Genomic DNA, 19,359 nt, shown 5'->3' with positions numbered 1-19,359 from the left:
ATTTTTCAACCTTCAAGAATAACTTAATTAGAAAATAACACATTTATACTCAAATTATGTTTTTATAAAGCTGTTTTATACTAAAATTGTTTTTTATGAAGCTGTTTTATACTAAAATTATGTGTTTTGTATTAGGCCTATGTTTATACTGGACCCATAAACTTGCGAGCGCTAAATTTGGAAACAGAGAAGAGCTTCATTTTCACCGGAACTTCAGAGGCAGGTTTTTATATTTACATACTAAATGTGGGCGTACCTAAACACAAAGGAATCAAATGCATAACCCTCTTATATCAGTGCCATGTAGGAGAGCAAGTTTAAAACAAAGATTCCTCCATTAAGTTCTCTTAATTCTGCGTAAACACTTCCTCCAGACACTGTCAGTCTGACATAAAGCAGGTGCGGTTGCTTTATACACATAACACTTACTCATTGAAGGGTTTTTCAGATTTTTTTTACTATTTGCTACATTGTAGAATAATAGTGAAGACATCAAAACTATGAAATAACACATATGTAATCATGTAATAACCAAAAAAGTGTTAAACAATTCTTCAAATAGCCAACCTTTGCCTAGGTGACAGCGTTGCACACTCTTGGCATTCTCTCAACCAGCTTCACCTGGAATGCTTTTCCAACAGTCTTGAAGGAGTTCCCACATATGCTGAGCATTTGTTGGCTGCTTCTCCTTCACTCTGCAGTCCGACTCATTCCAAACCATCTCAATTTGGTTGAGGTTGGGGGATTGTGGAGGCCAGGCCATCTGATGCAGCACTCCATCACTCTCCTTATTGGTCAAATAGCCCTTACACAGCCTGGAGGTGTGTTAGGTCATTGTCCTGTTGAAAAACAAATGATAGTCCCACTAAGCCCAAACCAGATGGGATGGTGTATCGCTACAGAATGCTGTGGTAGCCATGCTGGTTAAGTGTGCTTTGAATTCTAAATAAATAACAGACAGTGTCACCAGCAAAGCACCCCCACACCATAACACCATCTCCTCCATGCTTTACGGTGGGAAATCCACATGCGGAGATCATCCGTTCACCCACACCGCGTCTCACAAAGATACGACGGTTGGAATCAAAAATCAGACCAAAGAACACATTTCCACCGGTCTAATGTCCATTGCTCGTGTTTCTTGGCTCAAGCAAGTCTCTTCTTTTTATTGGTGTCCTTTAGTAGTGGTTTCTTTGCAGCAATTCGACCATGAAGGCCTGATTCACACAGTACTCTGAACAGTTGATGTTGAGATGTGTCTGTTACTTGAACTCATACACCTTAGCCAACTACATTTAAACTCAGTTTTTCACAATTCCTGACATTTAATCCTATTAAAAATTCCCTGTCTTAGGTCAGTTAGGATCACCACTTTATTTTAAGAATGTGAAATGTCAGAATAATAGTAGAGAGAATGATTTATTTCAGCTTTTATTTCTTTCATCACATTCCCAGTGGGTCAGAAGTTTACATACACTCAATTCGTATTTGGTAGCATTGCCTTTAAATTGTCTTGGGTCAAACGTTTTGGGTAACCTTCCACAAGCTTCCCACAATAAGTTAGGTGAATTTTGGCCCATTCCTCCTGACAGAGCTGGTGTAACTGAGTCAGGTTTGTAGGCCTCCTTGCTCGCACACCCTTTTTCAGTTCTGCCCCCAAATTTTCTATGGGATTGAGGTCAGGACTTTGTGATGGCCACTCCAATACCTTGACTTTGTTGTCCTTAAGCCATTTTGCCACGACTTTGGAAGTATGCTTGGGGTCATTGTTCATTTGGAAGACCCATTTGCGACCAAGCTTTAACTTCCTGACTGATGTCTTGAGATGTAGCTCAATATATCCGCATCAATTTCCTCCCTCATGATGCCATCTATTTTGTGAAGTGCACCAGTCCCTCCTGCAGCAAAGCACCCTCACAACATGATGCTGCCAACCCCGTGCTTCACGGTTGGGATGGTGTTCTTTGGCTTGCAAGCATCCCCCTTTTTCCTCCAAACATAACGATGGTCATTATGGCCAAACAGTTCTATTTTTGTTTCATCAGACCAGAGGACATTTCTGCAAAAAGTACGATCTTTGTCCCCATGTGCAGTTTCAAACCGTAATCTGGCTTTTTTTATGGCGGTTTTGGAGCAGTGGCTTCTTCCTTGCTGAGCGGCCTTTCAGGTTATGTCGATATAGGACTTGTTTTACTGTGGATATAGGTACTTTTGTACTTGCTTCATCCAGCATCTTCACAAGGTCCTTTGCTGTTGTTCTGGGATTGATTTGGACTTTTCGCACCAAAGTATGTTCATCTCTAGGAGACAGAACGATTCTCCTTCCTGAGCGGTATGACGGCTGCGTAGTCCCATGGTGTTTATACTTGCGTACTATTGTTTGTACAGATGAACGTGGTACCTTCAGACATTTGGAAATTGCTCCCAAGGATGAACCAGACTTGTCGAGGTCTACAATTTTTTTTCTGAGGTCTTGGCTGATTTCTTTTGATTTTCCCGTGATGTCAAGCAAAGAGGCACTGAGTTTGAAGGTAGGCCTTGAAATACATCCACAGGTACACCTCCAATTGACTCAAATTATGTCAAATAGCCTATCAGATTTATAATTATAATTTTCTGGAATTTTCCAAGCTGTTTAAAGGCACAGTCAACTTAGTGTATGTAAACTTCTGACCCACTGGAATTATGATACAGTGAATTATAAGTTAAATAATCTGTCTGTAAACAATTGTTGGGAAAATTACTTGTGTCATGCACYAAGTAGATGTCCTAACCGACTTGCCAAAACTATAGTTTGTTAACAAGACATTTGTGGAGTGGTTGAAAAACGAGTTTTAATGACTCCAACCTAAGTGTATGTAATCTTCCGACTTCAACTGTATTTGGGGCGCAATTTCTGAGGCTGGTAACTCTTTAGAGTTCATACTGCAGAATCCTCTGCAGCTGAGGTTACTCTGGGTCTTCCTTTCCTGTGGCGGTCCTCATGAGAGCCAGTTTCATCATAGCGCTTGATGGTTTTGCGACTGCACTTGAAGAAACTTTCAAGTTCTTGAAATTTTCGATATTGACTGACCATGTGCTTATTTGAGCTGTTCTTGCCATAATATGGACTTGGTCTTTTACCAAATAGGGCTATCTTCTGTATTCCCCCCCTACCATTTTCTCCAGCAATGTTGACTATTTTAAGAGACTTAAGAAAAGCTGCGAAAAATACATTGGTCTTGAACTGATTGGTTCAAACGCATTAAGAAGAAAATAAATACCACAAATTCCAGGTGACTACCTTATGAAGCTGGTTGAGAGAATGCCAAGACTGTGCAAAGATGTCATCAAGGCAAACGGTGGCAACTTTGAAGAATCTAAAATATATTTTGATTTGTTTAACACTTTTTTGGTTACTACATGATTCCATGTGTGTTATTTCATAGTTTTGATGTCTTCACTATTATTCTCCAATGTAGAAAATAGTAAAAATAAAGAAGAACCCTGGAATAAGTAGGCGTGTCCAAACTTTTGACTGGTACTGTATGTAAATTAGATATTTCTGTATTTCATTTTTAATACATTTGGTAAAATTTAAAAAATACATGTTTTCACTTTGTCATGGGGTATTGTGTGTGTAGATGGGTGAGATTTTTTGTTGTTGATTTAATACATTTTYAATTCAGGCTGTAACAACAAAAATGTGGAATATTTCAAGGGGTATGAATACTTTCTGAAGGCACTCTAAATACTTTATCTGTGCTTGATTGAGCTTGCCTGGCTTAATGGAACAAATAGAATAGTCCGAAAACCCTGTCATATGACACTCCAGGCAGGAAAATACAAATGCTAGAAGTATTTGAAAGATTTCGAATAGTATTTGAACCCAGGTCTGCAACACACACAGAGGCATACTTGTCTTCCCAGCCAGACTGACCGACCGACCCAGGGCCAGAACGACATCCGCTGTAGACTCTGTCCGCTATGACCTCTATGACTGCCTGCAACAGGCCACCCCTACCACTAACCCCCAGACAGCTCATTCAGCCCACAGTCAAAGAGCAGAGTAGAATAGCTTAGGACACTCTGAAAGGCTCTCTCTGTGAAGAGGGAAACGGCACCACTGCTGCTTCACACTGTGGTGTAGAAGGATGGTATTATCATACTCTTGACATTGCTGTACTGTCTGTCTGAGGGGTACTGTGCAGTGGCTAGCTGGGAAAGAAAGACAGTGGACTCTTTAAGAAGCAATACGTATAAACTAATAGGAATAAATGGTTGACTTTCTTTCACCAGTAACATCAACTGGGGAAAAACAGTTTACTTCTAATATTCAATATGAACTAATAACCAACCTGAGACAAAGATAGATGTGACAGATCTGCTGTGATTAGAACACCCTCCATGTGAACCTTAACACACTTCCTCAGTGTCAGCAGACAGGTGCCAACAGTCATTCAACAATATTTTGCAAATACTTGTCCCTGAATAAGACAAGACTCCACTGGGGAATTAGTAAAGTAGCATAGAGTTGAATGATTTGAAATTAGATCCACTGGGGACTTACCATAGTAGAATAGAGTTGAACGATTTGAAATTAGAGCCCAATCATTGGCTAATTTACATGTTCTTTAAGGACTGTGGCTAATCTACTGGATGGAAATTATATATACTTTGACCAAAGCTGATAAGATTACGGTAGAGTAGTTAGTACCTAGTGTGTATGTGCGTGAGAGAGATAAAGATAGTGAGATGGGGATTTGTGTGTGACCTTGTGAATGCGTGGTGTGGTGTTGTGTGTGTTGTGTGTGTGTGTGTGGTGTGTGTGTGTGTGTGTGTGTGTGTGTGTGTGTGTGTGGTGTGTGTGTGTGTGTTGTGTGTGTGTGTGTGTGTGTGTGTGTGTGTGTGTGTGTGTGTGTGTGTGTGTGTGTGTGTGTGCGTGTGTAGGCCTTACCTATCCTGTCTACTAGTGATTGTCCGATGTCTGTGACGTTGTTGTACTCATGCAGCAGGTCAATGTGCTGCTCCAACTCAACAACTGTGATCCCACTATAGACATACAGACAGTTCATCCCTCACACATGGTTTCACCTATACTGCCAAGTATATGGTTGGTAATAACAGATCACAGTATGAAAACTAAGTGTTAATGTTATCAGTAATATTAGGACACTATCAGATAAAACACACACACACACGTCTTCACACACACTAACTACTCTGCCACAATCTATATCAGCTTTGATAGAAGTATAATATTTTCCTACCATTTAGTAGAGTAGTAATAGTGAAGCACATCTGAATGAATGATCATGATCTAATGTCAACTCTATTCTAGTAATTCTCCACTTGTACGCACTCTTTCTCCAGCAGTGTAATCTCTGAGTTTAACTCTGCCCGTCTCCTCTTCAGGTCCTCCATCTCCTCTTCAGGGTTGACATGGCCAGTACTTGAGGTCTGGACATGGGAAAGACACAAGGACTAGGATGTGTGTATGTGTGAGTGATATGCAAAAGCGATTCCACATCAGTAGACTTACAGGTGACTTGGAGCTGGAATGGATGTTTTAGTATCCTGAGTCAAATAAAATAAAATCATATTTTATTGGTCACATACACATGGTTAGCAGATGTTAATGTGAGTGTAGCGAAATGCTTGTGCTTCTAGTTCTGACCATGCAGTAATATCTAACAAGTAGTCTAACAAATTCACAACAACTACCTTATACACACAAATGTAAAGGAATGAATATGTACATATAGATATATGGATGAGCGATGGCCGAACGGCATAGGCAAGATGCAGTAGATGGTATAGAACAGTATATACATATGAGATGAGTAATGTAGGGTATGTAAACATTATTAAAGTGGCGTTATGTAACGTGACTAGTGATACCTTTATTAAGTCCATTTATTAAAGTGGCCAGAGATTTGAGTCTGTATGTTGACAGCAGCCTCTCTGTGTTAGTGATGGCTGTTTAACAGTCTGATGGCCTTGAGATAGAAGCTGTTTTTCAGTCTCTCGGTCCCTGCTTTGATGCACCTGTACTAACCTCGCCTTCTGGATGATAGCGGGGTGAACAGGCAGTTGGCTCGGGTGGTTGTTGTCCTTGATGATCTTTTTGGCCTTCCTGTGACATCGGGTGCTGTAGGTGTCCTGGAGGGCAGGTAGTTTGCCCCCTGGTGATGCGTTGTGCAGACCTCACTACTCTCTGGAGAGACTTGCGGTTGAGGGCGGTGCAGTTGCCGTACCAGGCGGTGATACAGCCCGACAGGATGCTCTCGATTGTGCATCTGTAATATCCTATTCAGTTAAATCCTTGGCCTATAACTTATATGGAATATTTCCACATGCCACATCTCAGGCTGTATAATAATCTGGTCTGGTTATCAGACATCTAGACCTAGAGATAAGGCAGGTAGATTACTTTCAAGATACCATCACCAAGTTGTGTTAGAGGTTATGATATGATACGTTTGAAATAAACCTAGATTAATAAACCTAGATATTGAATGGTGCCACACTTTGTACTTTGCTTTGCCACAAATTAACAGGCAGAAGGTACAAGTGCACTTTAATGAAGGTACCTTACTGCACTAGTAATCTCTGCCAGTTAATTTGTGGCAAAGCAAAGTCCATAGTACCTTGATGAAAGTGCACTAATACCAAAGATGTGCTCATTGTTCTATCTATGCTAGTACCCTCTGACAGTTTTCAAACCCGTAACCATTTTGTTGATAATGTTTCAGTAATGCTACATTACCGCCACCTAGCGGCAAGGATGATGTAGCATGACAACAACCTTCTAGCTAACTAAATGAAAAATAACGATGTTAGTTATCTACAGCTGAAAGAAGAAGCTTGAATTTGGAGCAATTACAACATGGTGTCACCCCAAGCTACAACAGAGGTAGTTATGAACCTGCCCAGTGCACAACTCATTAGTAATTTTGTGGAACACAGTTTGACTTTTTTGAGCTGAGCATGGTAACAGAGGACAAAGTTTCCAGTCTACTATGCTTAATGAGCACAAGAATGTTATATGCTGAATGTTCCCCCTAGGACCCACATAGGGGTACAGGAGTTCAGGGAGGTGGGCTTGTTGCCTTTGGAGTCCAGAGTGGACATAATCATATGTTTGACATCTTAAATGATCGTGAAAAACCACATTGATATGGTCTATAATCAACACAGTCACAATACCAGAGCCAGTGTTATGTCTTGTAAACTCCCAAGAGTTAACAGTACTGCGAGGAGCACGTTTTTCCATACAGGCATTTGTCTATGGAATAGCCTTCCCTTAGAGATCAAGCAAAGAAAAAGTAAAAATAGCTTTAAAAAGCAGGCAAAGTTTTTCATTTGGACAAGGTTGTCTAAGTCAAAGAAACCACTCCACTGCCCCCTACTGCTGGTCAGGTGTATTGATTTGAAGGATCGTTGTGACGTTCAATTAATAGATTGTTTTAATGTGAAATGAATATGGTTGATGTTTAAGGTTAGGGAGAAGTGCAGTGAATAGTGCCACTTTTTAGGATGTCAATATAAATTAATGTATTTATGATTGTTTGTAATTTTGTATTGTCATTATGTGTTTTTGTTGTTGTTGTTTTTTACCGTCGAGGACCACTTTGGAAACAAGCGTTTTAATTAATACCTTCAAGTGATATCCTCTGGGTCCACATTGTACATTTTGTTGTATATGTCTGCTACCCAAAATAAATTTAATTCGCATATTTTATGAGCTCCTTTAACTGTGGAAAAGCCCTCCCGCTTTGGTGTTGACACTTTTACATCTGGGACATTGCCACAGATTTCAGAACTGCGTTCTGTCTCCATACCACTCGAAGTACAGTATTAGCCACATAAAAGGCAAATTAAGCATATCGGAGAAAGACGTAAACTATATTTCGTGGGGTGTTTGTCTCCATTTCCCTGTATTTTTTCTAATTCTCTCGTTCCCGCGCCCAGAAAACGTACAACGATACACGCATGGCATTTTCATTGGTCCTCAGTATATTATGGGTCGAAGTATGATTAGGACTGTCGAAGCTTCGTTTGATCGCATGTTTTTTCAAATTGTATGTTTCAAATGCGAGATCCCACTGATTTCAGGTTCTTTCTTCTATTCCAAGTTGCTTTCTTACACCGACCTCTATGGACACCTTACAGTTTAGTCAGGATGTGTTTCATGTAGCGTCACTTGAACGGTAGCTCAGCAGGTAGAGTCGGGGTCTCAGGAACTAGATCCAGGGCATGTGGTCAATTTCCGGGGAAACATTATTTTCACAATCTTTTTATGTGAAATCACACTTTCTGCACATTGTTGTTCAAACAACTCGTTTTATTTAGTAAAGTATAAGCTTCTGTCTTAAGCATCCTAAATAATGCCATAGATTCACCTTAAAACCCCCAAAAAAGGAAGCATGATGGAAGGTGCGAACCTGTTTGGTAAATGAGGCAGCAGTCCAAACACACTCTAGCCCCTCAGTCCTAAAATTAAGGGGACACTTCTGATGACGTCTGACGAGTATACACTTGCAGGGCGAGGAAGGAAAGGTTTTAAATGGACCGCCCCTTAACCGGAAATTCGTCACTTGTTCATCCCGCGATTATTGTGTTTTCAGCCACCGGTGCCTTGTGGGTGCTTTATATGAGCTACAGTCAATTATGATTGTATGTATACTTACATTAAATATATAATTATTAATATATGTCTACTGTATGATAGCTAGCAAATGAATTAGCTAAATAACGTTAACCTGTCTAGCTGGATCTTCTGAAGAAGGAAAATGTTTTATTCCTACAATTTCCAAAAGCTAACCAAACAAAAACATAATTTTTACGAGATGTGTTTGTTCCGTCATGTGCATTAGTAGCACAATTTCTAATTGATTTACATTCGTTTTTACTTACACTTGTATGTTGACTCCATATATTGATGTTGAGGTTTTACTTTTTGGCGGACATGACAAAACATTACATTTTACTGTTCTAATTACAGTGGTAAGCAGTTTACAATAGCAATAAGGCACCTCACGGGTTTGTGGTATATGGCCAATATACCACAGCTAACGGCTGTATCCAGGCACTCCACATTGCGTCGTAGGTAAGAACAGCCCTTAGCCGTGGTGTATTGGCCATATACCATATACCCGTGAGGTGCCTTATTGCTATTGTAAACTGCTTACCACTGTAATTAGAACAGTAAAATGTAATGTTACTTATCTTTTCTCTTGCCACATATTCAAATTCCTTTATAACAACTGAAAATTATTATTATTTTGAGGCAACCCAAATGTTGCTTCTAACTTCGTTACAAGTTACTATGATATTCCTTCTTAATTGATTTTCCCATAACGTTTGATAACGTTATGGGAAAATGGTTAGTTAGTATAGATATGGCAACTTCTCTCTTGCTGTAAAAACAAATGTGGGCTAGTTGTCGGCCTTTTGGGTGGGTTTTGACTGGTCATTGGGCTAGAAATGTGAGCTTGTCCTGGCTTTACTACTATCAGACTGCAGTTCAAAGTCTTAAAAGACAAACCCTTTTAAAACGATGTCGTGGGTGTACAGGTGCCCTGGATCTAGTTCCTGAGACAACCAAAAAGCAAATGGAATCAGATACTTCAAGCCACATTTGTTGGTGGTTTGAAGTCAGATACAAATCTTTTTGGCCATGTGACTGGTGTCTGAAGGGTCAAATCTGATTTATTTGCCCTCAAGTGTTTTTTAGACTTTCAGTATTTGGCATAACTTAGCTTAGCTTGCTAGCTACTACTCTGTTGACAGTGGTAGCTAATTAGCTTGTTAATTGTTTACAAACAAATTAGTGAATGTGCTAGAAAGCTGAACAGCTATAGGACTCATTTTGAATGTTGGATCATCTTATTCTTTGAGGTTTTTAGAAGTGTTCTTACCCTATGATTTTGAACATTCAAAGCAACTGGGGAACATCCACTGCAGGCATTGTTGTCACCTTAGCTTGCAATATAACAGTGGAAATGCTGGAATGGTATTAAACATATGTAAACCACATGTTTGACACGTTCCACTGATTCCAATCCAGCCATTACAATGAGCCTGTCCTCCTATAGTTTATCCCACCAGCCTCCACTGCTACATAACTTCTGAGCGATAGATAGGAAGCACAAGCACCACCAACAATCAGCCTGCACCACTGCACACACCCATCGTTACTATGACAACTAGCGTAGCCTTGTCAAATGACTGTTGTCTGAACACACACACATCAGATTTGGTCACTTGTAACTTGCTATTTGACATTCAGTAGTCCAAAACGGATTTGAAAAACTAAATTAATTTGAGAATTAAGGCCTGCAGTGTGAACAAGGCTTCCGCGGTTAGCTGCCTCGCAACGGAGATTTTATTAATATTGTAGAAAAACACGTATACATGAACATCAAACGCTGCTTTTCATTGCTGACCAGCAGATGTCACTAATGTGCATTGTGTTAAACCCGTTTTCCGGCACAATTTGGTGAAAGCCCCATGACCGGTTTCCCTTCACTAAGTGTGATGGTACCCTTTGACCACTAGACGGCGGCATTAACAAATCTATTTCACCAGTCGACAGACAACAGCTTTTCAAGTCAGAAGGGCTCAAGCACAAATCTTTAAAAAACAACAGTCATACCCTTGTTTAATTATGAAAATGTTTCATGTTTAATTATGAAAATCTGAATTTTGGGGAAAAATAAAGAATTGGGTGATATTGAATGAGATGTGTTACTGATATTTTTTATAACAATTTATGCACTGGAATATAGCAGGTGTTTTTACCTCACAAGCACAAACTCCTTGGTACCCAAGATGATACTGTTGAATATAATGCTGTTGATTAATGGGGATGCTGTGTTGATACTGTTAAATGGACACATCTGAACAGTGAACCCAGTTTCTTCTATAACCCACCAGGTGCCTTACCACTTACAAGTTTGCCGGATTCATGACATCATCATTTAAAWWTTTTTGTTGAACCTTTATTTAACTAGGCAAGTCAGTTAAGAACAAATTATTATTTACAATGACGGCCTGCACCGTCCAAACCCGGACGACACTGGGCCAATTGTGCGCCGCCCTATGGGACTCCCAATCACGGCTGGTTGTGATACAGCCTGGATTCAAACCAGGGTGTCTATGGTGACGCCTCTAGCACTGAGATGCAGAGCCTTAGACCGCTGCACCACTTGGGAGCCCAATATTGTGGAGTTGGTATTTTATTGTAGCTACAGCTACACGTGGGGACTCTTTTATTAACCTTGCGTATGTCCAAAAAATGCCACAAAACAGACGTGCGCCAGTTTTCATACAAAAGTTGTCATTTATAAAAATGGAACTTGACATGAGAATGTGCTTAGCTTCCTGGACACTTTAGATCAGGAATATGCAGGGTTTCTAGTGGTTGAAGTATTGCTTTGCAAGCAGGCAAGAAGCCAGGTATTTTGTGCAGATGGGTGTGGGGTATGACACGCTTGTTCATAACAACAACAACAAAAGGTAAATATAATAACAAGATGCAATCATTTGGCGTTAGTGAGAAGAGCTAAAATAATTAGAAATATGCATCTATTTCCTATTCAATTTTCATGATCATTAAATAATAAATGACTCAACTTTTCTGACTGTCATGGTTGATACTCGCAAAGTTGCCTGTGGGCCTACAACATCACATCTCTCATTTAATTGGACCCACTTAACAGTAGTAAATAGATACACTATTTCTAGTATTTTGATATATGTGATCCCATCCGGAGCGCATTTTAATGTAGAACAGACGGTTTACCTTTTCCATGTACTTGTTTTAGGTCTGAATAGCCTACTCTAATTTCAAATGTCTCAAGTAAACAATTTTTCATTTATAATAAATATTGACAATTTTCTGAACACATTCCTCACCACGTTTTCAGGCCATGATGGGTTCATATTCCTGAAGAAGCTGTAGCCTACAACAAATGACCATGTGCATCTCTCATTTAATTGGGCCTATTAGATAGGCTAGTATTTTAAGTAGCGGTTTAGTATATTAAACAGTGCATTCAGGAAGTATTCAGACCCCTGGACTTTTTCAACATTTTGTTATGTTACAGCCTTCTTCTAAAATGGATTAAAGAAATATTTTCCTCATCAATCTACACACAATACCGCATAATGACAAGCGAAAACATGTTTTTACAATTTTATGTAACCCCCCCACAAAAATAACTTATTTACATAAGTATTCTGACTCTTTGCTATGAGACTCGAAATTGAGCTCAGGTGCATTCTGTTTCCATTGATCATCCTTGAGATGTTTCTACAACTTAATTGGTGTCCACCTGTGGTAAATTCAATTGATTGGACATGATTTGGAAAGGCACACACCTGTCTATATAAGGTCCCACAGTTGTCAGAGCAAAAACCAAGCCATGGGGTCCGTAGAGCTCAGAGACAGGATTGTGTCAAGGCGCAGATCTGGGGAAGAGTACCAAAACATTTCTGCAGCATTGAATGTCCTCAAGAACACAGTGGCCTCCATCAATCTTAAATGGAAGAAGTTTGGAACCACCAAGACTCTTCCTAGAGCTGGCCGCCCGGCCAAACTGAGCAATCGGGTGAGAAGGGCCTTGGTCAGGGAGGTGACCAAGAACCCAATGGTCACTCTGACAGAGCTGTAGAGTTCCTCTGTGGAGATGAGAGAACATTCCAGAAGGACAACCATCTCTGCAGCACTCCACCAATCAGGCCTTTATGGTAGAGTGGTCAGACGGAAGCCACTCCTCAGTAAAAGGCACATGACAGTCCGCTTGGAGTTTGCCAAAAGGCACCTAAAGACTCTCAGACCATGAGAAACAAGATTCTCTGGTCTGATTAATTATTTGGCCTGAATGCCAAGCATCACATCTGGAAGAAATCTGGCACCATCCCTACGGTGAAGCATGGTGGTGGCAGCATCATGCTGTGGGGATGTTTTTCAGCGACAGGGACTGGGAGGGAAAGATGAACGGGGCAAAGTACAGAGAGATCTTTGATGAAAACCTGCTCCAGAGCGCTCAGGACCTCAGACTGGGGCGATGGTTCACCTTCCAACAGGACAACAACCCTAAGCACATAGCCAAGACAATGCAGGAGTGGCTTTAAGACAAGTCTCTGAATGTCCTTGAATGGCCCAGCCACAGCCCGGACTTGAAGCTGATCGAACATCTCTGGAGAGACCTGAAAATAGTTGTGCAGCAACGCTCCCAATCCAACCTGACAGAGCTTGAGAGGATCTCCCGAGAAGCATGGGAGAAACTCCCCAAATACAGGTGTGCCAACCTTGTAGCGTCATACCCAAGAAGACTCGAGGCTGTAATCGCTGCCAAAGGTGCTTCAAGAAAGTACTGAGTAAAGGGCCTGAATACTTATTAAAATGTGATATTTCTGTTTTTTTTATTTTATAAATTTGCAAAAAAGATTTAATACATTTTAAAATAAGGCTGTAACTTAACAAAATATGGAAAAAGTCAAGGGGTCTGAATACTTTGTGAATGCATTGTGTACATTAGAATGTAACAGATGAATAGCTTTGAAGTGTGTATGTAGGCTACCACTGAAGTTAATCATTTTTTCGATTAGACATACTAGACAGTGTTTAACATTTTGTGGGCAGTGGAGCATCTTTAGGTTAACACAAAACATTATTGAATTGAATCTGTTTACAGGTCTACAACAATTTTCTATTGTATTTTTCTTTCAGGAACTCTCTTGTCCTAATTCCAATACTTCCAAGGTATACAGCAAATAAGGGCATTATTGTCACCATATAAAGTGAATTTTGGGCGTTTTTCTGGCAGAGTTTTAATACTCGTTCACGCAAGCACAAATTCAGGAGGGGTCGGATTTATAACGGGAAACATGCGTATGTATGGCGTCCGTCAAGTTTATAAATCTCAATATTTTTGTACCTGCTCAGTCTTTTCAGAAATAGCCAGGCAGATATTTAGTGTGAAATGGACATAATGGTTATAAATGAGGACCCTGGAGTGGAAAGAACTGTCTTCTTACCTCATTGTTCACTGGGCAAATATCAATGGAGAAATAGAGAGATTCAGTTTTTCAGGAAATTAAAAAATATATAGTGGTCTGTAGTTGTACTTTATTAATCAGTAGAAAAAGGAGAATGCAGGATGAAATATTCAGTGGTACACAGCCTCAGTCTCCTTCTAGAAATCAGCAGATCACAAACACATGTGGTAATGGTCCTGTGGTGGGCTCTCTGGGTCTGACACCGCCATCATTATGCAAGAGGTTTGTGTGTGTCGGATGGTGTTAGTGTGTGTGTGCGTGTGTGCAGTACACTTGTGTGTGTGTGTGAGCTTGCCATGCATGTGTAACAGTATAACTTTACGTCCGTCCCCTCGCGAACCAGGGACCCTCTGCACACATCAACAACAGTCACCCACGAAGCATCGTTACCCATCGCTCCACAAAAGCCGTGGCTCTTGCAGAGCAAGGGGAAACCAACTACTTCAAGGTTTCAGAGCAAGTGACGTCACCGACTGAAAGGCTGCTAGCGCGCACCACCGCTACCTAGCTAGCCATTTCACATCGGTTACACATGCACGTGTAACAGTGTCCTGCTAACAGTTTAGCTTCCTCCACTGTCCGACTGCCCTGCAACACACACGACGCTCTCCTTGACAACGTTTCAATGTGTTGAGCCTCCCAAAAGGTACCCATTGGATGGCTCCGTCCGCAACATTTCAGGTTAGCTGTGGAGTGAGTTTATGGTATGCTCTTTACTCCTTGACAACGTTTCAATGTGTTTATGGTATGCTCTTTACTCCTTGACAACGTTTCAATGTGTTTATGGTATGCTCTTTACTCCTTGACAACGTTTCAATGTGTTTATGGTATGCTCTTTACTCCTTGACAACGTTTCAATGTGTTTATGGTATGCTCTTTACTCCTTGACAACGTTTCAATGTGTTTATGGTATGCTCTTACTCCTTTGACAACGTTTCAATGTGTTTATGGTATGCTCTTTACTCCTTGACAACGTTTCAATGTGTTTATGGTATGCTCTTTACTCCTTGACACGTGAATGCGTGCAGTACATACAGTGAGCTCCAAAATTATTGGGACAGTGACAATTTTAGCTTTGCACTCTACTCCAGCACCTTGAAATGATACAATTACATTTTAATTTGACCTTTATTTAACCAGGCAAGTCAATTAAGAACAAATTCTTATTTTCATATGACCTTTATTTAACTAGGCAAGTCAATTAAGAACAAATTCTTATTTTCAATGACGGCCTAGGAACAGTGGGTTAACTGCCTTGTTCAGGGGCAGAACAACAGATTTTTACCTTGTCAGCTCGGGGATTCAATCTTGCAACCTTTTGGTTACTAGTCCAACACTCTTACCACTAGGCTACCTGCAACCCTGACTATGAGTTTAAAGTGCAGACTGTCAGCTGTAATTTGAGGGTATTTCATCCATATCGGGTGATCATTTAGAAATTACAGCACTTTTTTTACATGGTCCAAACGTATTGGGACAAATTCCCTTATGTGTATTAAAGTAGGTAAAAGTGAAGTATTTGGTTCCATGTTCATAGCATGCAATGACTACATCAAACTTGTTGGATACATTTGCTGTTTGTTTTGGTTGTGTTTCAGATGATTTTGTGCCCAATAGAAATGAATGGTAAATAATGTATTGTGTCATTTTAGAGTCACTTTTATTGTAAATAAGAATAGAATATGTTTCGAAGCCCTTAATGTGGATGCTACCATGATTACGGCTAATCCTGAACAAATCGTGAATAATGATGAGTGAGAAAATTAAAGACACGCAAATATTATATACTCCCAAAAGTGCTAACCTCTCACCATTACAATTACAGGGGAGGTTAGCATTTTTTGGGGGGGTATGATATTTGTGCGTCTGTAACTTTCTCACTCATCATTATTCACAGAAAGTGCTGTAATCTCTAAACGGTTCACCTGATATGGATGAAAATACTGACAGTCTGCATCCTAATCTCATCGTCATTGTACCATTTCAAATCCAAAGGGCTGAAGTACAGAGACAAAACTGGAAAAAAATGTCACTGTCCCAATATTTTTGGCGCTCACGGTGTGTGTGTGTGTGTGTGCCTGTGAGCATATTCTGTCTCACTGGCTTCCATCTCTGTCTGGTGCTGTGGAATATTCTACCAGTACAGTAGCTATACACCCTGTGAGTCTCCTTCATGGTTACCCTGTAATCTTATGCTGCTATCAATGGGTGTTTCTATCACGCAACATGTTCTGAGTTGCTCTGTTCTGGTCTGTGTTCCTTCTCAGCCTGAGGTACAGACATACTGACTGAATTTTAACAATCAATACAGCTTTATAAAACCCACATACCTCTCTCCTCCCTCAGCTCAACTGCAGAACAGGAGGATGAAAGGTGATGAAATGGTGCAAGTCTGTTGGCTTTGTAAAGAAAGGTAAGTCATAACTTTGCCTCGTTTTTATTTTATTTGAAATCTTCTGGTATCTGGTATCCGTTGTGTAACACTGAGGCCTAAAAGGAATAGAACAAGTATCTTACATCATTGGAGTTTTCATTCTTTCGGGTTCATTGGAGTGTTTACAGAAATGTATATATAAAAACATTTTTATTGAAATAATGAATACCAAAGCCCTTCTCTAACTAAGGTCAATGGACCAAACATAGGTTTGCAATAAAACCACAATAAAAACAATAAAAACACAATAAAATAAAAAATATAAAAACAACAACATAGTAACCAAGGCAACTGGTGTGCGATGCTTCTTATTTTGTGTTTACAACAAAAGAACATGAAGGGCATGTCCTGCCCTTCTCAGGCCCTGAAGAGGTCCTGCCTCCTGGCTACAGTCAAGACCCAAGACACCCTGAGATACAGAGGATGGGGAGAGAGGGGAGAGGAGAGAGGATGGGGAGAGAGGAGAGGAAAGAAGTAAGGAGGACAGAGGAGTGGAAAGGCATTGGCTCCACTGACAGCTGGTTTGTTTTCCATCATGTTTTCCATCATGTTTCCCCCCACCCCCCCCCCCCACTGACTATGTGTTTATGCCAAAGCTCATAGAACACACTGCAGACACTCCCCCTGCTATCCACTGGGGGAGAGAGAGAGAGAGAATTAGTGAGTGTGTAAGCAAGCGAGTGAACGGGTGAGTGAGAGATAAAGAGCGAGGTTGAGAATGTGTGTGTCAGAGAGGGAGTGCAGTGTGTGTGTGTGTGTGTGTGTGTGTGTGTGTGAGAGTGAGAAAGAGAGAGAGAGTGAATGTGTGTGTGTGTGTGAGAGAGATCATACATATAGAGAGTAGGGTTAATGGGAGAGAAGCATGATTCAAAGCATGTCACAAAACATCTATTCACTATTCCATCCAGGCTGGATCACAGGAACCCATTATGGTCTTTATTTCAACCACACATTTCCTCCCTTTTCATTGCATGTTCAGGGCGGCTTTTGAATCACTCTAAACACACACACGCACACGCACACACGCACGCGCACACACGCACGCACGCACACGCGCGCACACGCGCACACACGCACACAAATACACACAAATCAAAAATCAAATGTTATTCATCACGTGCTTAGTAAACAACAGGTGTGGACTAACAGTGAAATGCTTAATTACGGGCCCTTCCCAACAATGCAGAGAGAAACAACAGATGTAGACTAACAGTGAAATGCTTAATTACGGGCCCTTCGCAACAATGCAGAGAGAAAGAAAATAAAGAAATAATAGAAAAGTTAAACACACACAAACAAACGAACAAAGGTCACCAGGGACTAATTTACTCCCCTTCTCTCAGGGCAGTGGTCACCAACCGGTCGATCACCAAACATTTCTGTTAAAAACCCAACGATAAAGCCTTGCGTTCCTATTGTTTTTATTCAATAGGGGTGCGCTTGATTCCGCAGCCCTAGCGCCGGGAAGGTCAAGTGTTCCCATTTTTAACCATTTCATATGTCTGAAGGTAAAACTCCGCCTACCCGGCCGGCCCAGACAGAAAATCAAGTGCACATACATGTCTACCGCTGGCCAATCAGATAGCTCAGATCACCGTGTTTGCACAGTTGCAAAAAGAACCCTCAATGCACAGCAAAGTTGATAATGTGACAATTAAAAACTTTTAAAACTAGAGAGAGACCAGCAAAGAGCTGCTGTTTTTATGAGTAAGTGGTTACTCATTTAAGTGGTTATTCAGCACTGTCAACACTTTTGTTCAACAGTTTTATAAGCCATAAAATGTGCGTTTCGATAAGCTTGCTTTGTTATTATTTGCGGATTCTCTTTTTTAATATCAAGGTACAGTATATTTCACTTTCTCTGGTCATGGGAGTAACAACATGAATTGGTGCATGAGACAGAAATAATGCAGTGTGACCGAAGTTTCACCATCAGCTGGAAGACTATGTCTCCTTTTCTCAGCGGAGGGAGGGAGAGAGGAGGGAGGGAGAGAGGAGGGAGGGAGAGAGGAGGGAAGAGGAGAGAAGGAGGAGAAGGAGGAGGGAAGAGAGACGAGGGATGGAGAGAGGAGGCGCGAGAGAGCGAGAGCGTGAGAGAGGCAGGAGAGAGGATGGGATGGAGAGAGAGGGGATGGAGGGATGGAGGGAGAGAGGAGGGTGAGAGAGAGGAGGAAGGGAGGAGGAGGAGGATGGAGAGGAGGGAGGTGAGAGAGGAGGGGGGAGAGAGGAGAGTGAGAGAGGAGGGATGGAGAGAGATTGAGGAGGAGAGGGAGGGAGAGAAGGAGAGAAGAGGGAGGATAGGAGGAGGGTGGGAGGATGGAGAGGGAGATGAGAGAGGAGGGAGGAAGGTAGGAAGGGAGGGAGAGAGGGGGATGGGTGAAGAGGATGGGGAGAGAAGGAGGGGAGGCAACGAAGGAATGGAAAGAGAGAGGCGGGATGGAGGGAGGGAGAGGAGGGTGGGAATGGAGTTGGCGAGAAAGGGAGGGAACAGGATGGAAAGATGGGAATGGAGAAAATGGGGCAGGGATGAGAAGGGAGGAGGGACTAGGGAGGAGGGAAGAAAGAGGAGGGGAGGCGAGAAGAGAAGGGAGGGAGAGAGCGAAGGGAAGGAAGAGGAGGAAGGGAGAGGAAGGAGGAAGAGGAGGGGAGGGATGTAACATGAGAGGATGAGAGTAGAGGAGGGAGAGAGGGAGGGGAGAGAGAGGAGGGCAGAGAGAGGGAATGAGAGAGAGGAGGAGAGAAGAGGGATGGAAGAGAGGGAGGCTGAGAGACCGGAGGCATCTGCGCCTCGACCACAATATCATGCGCATCTCTCCCCCGGCCAGTTCCATCCCTCCTGTCAGCCCCCCCTACACCCCTAGTTTGTTTCCGCCTCC

Source organism: Salvelinus sp. IW2-2015, linkage group LG20 (assembly GCF_002910315.2).
Source record: "Salvelinus sp. IW2-2015 linkage group LG20, ASM291031v2, whole genome shotgun sequence".
In the NCBI taxonomy this organism is placed as follows: domain Eukaryota; kingdom Metazoa; phylum Chordata; class Actinopteri; order Salmoniformes; family Salmonidae; genus Salvelinus; species Salvelinus sp. IW2-2015.
Note: the sequence above shows the minus strand (reverse complement) of the source record.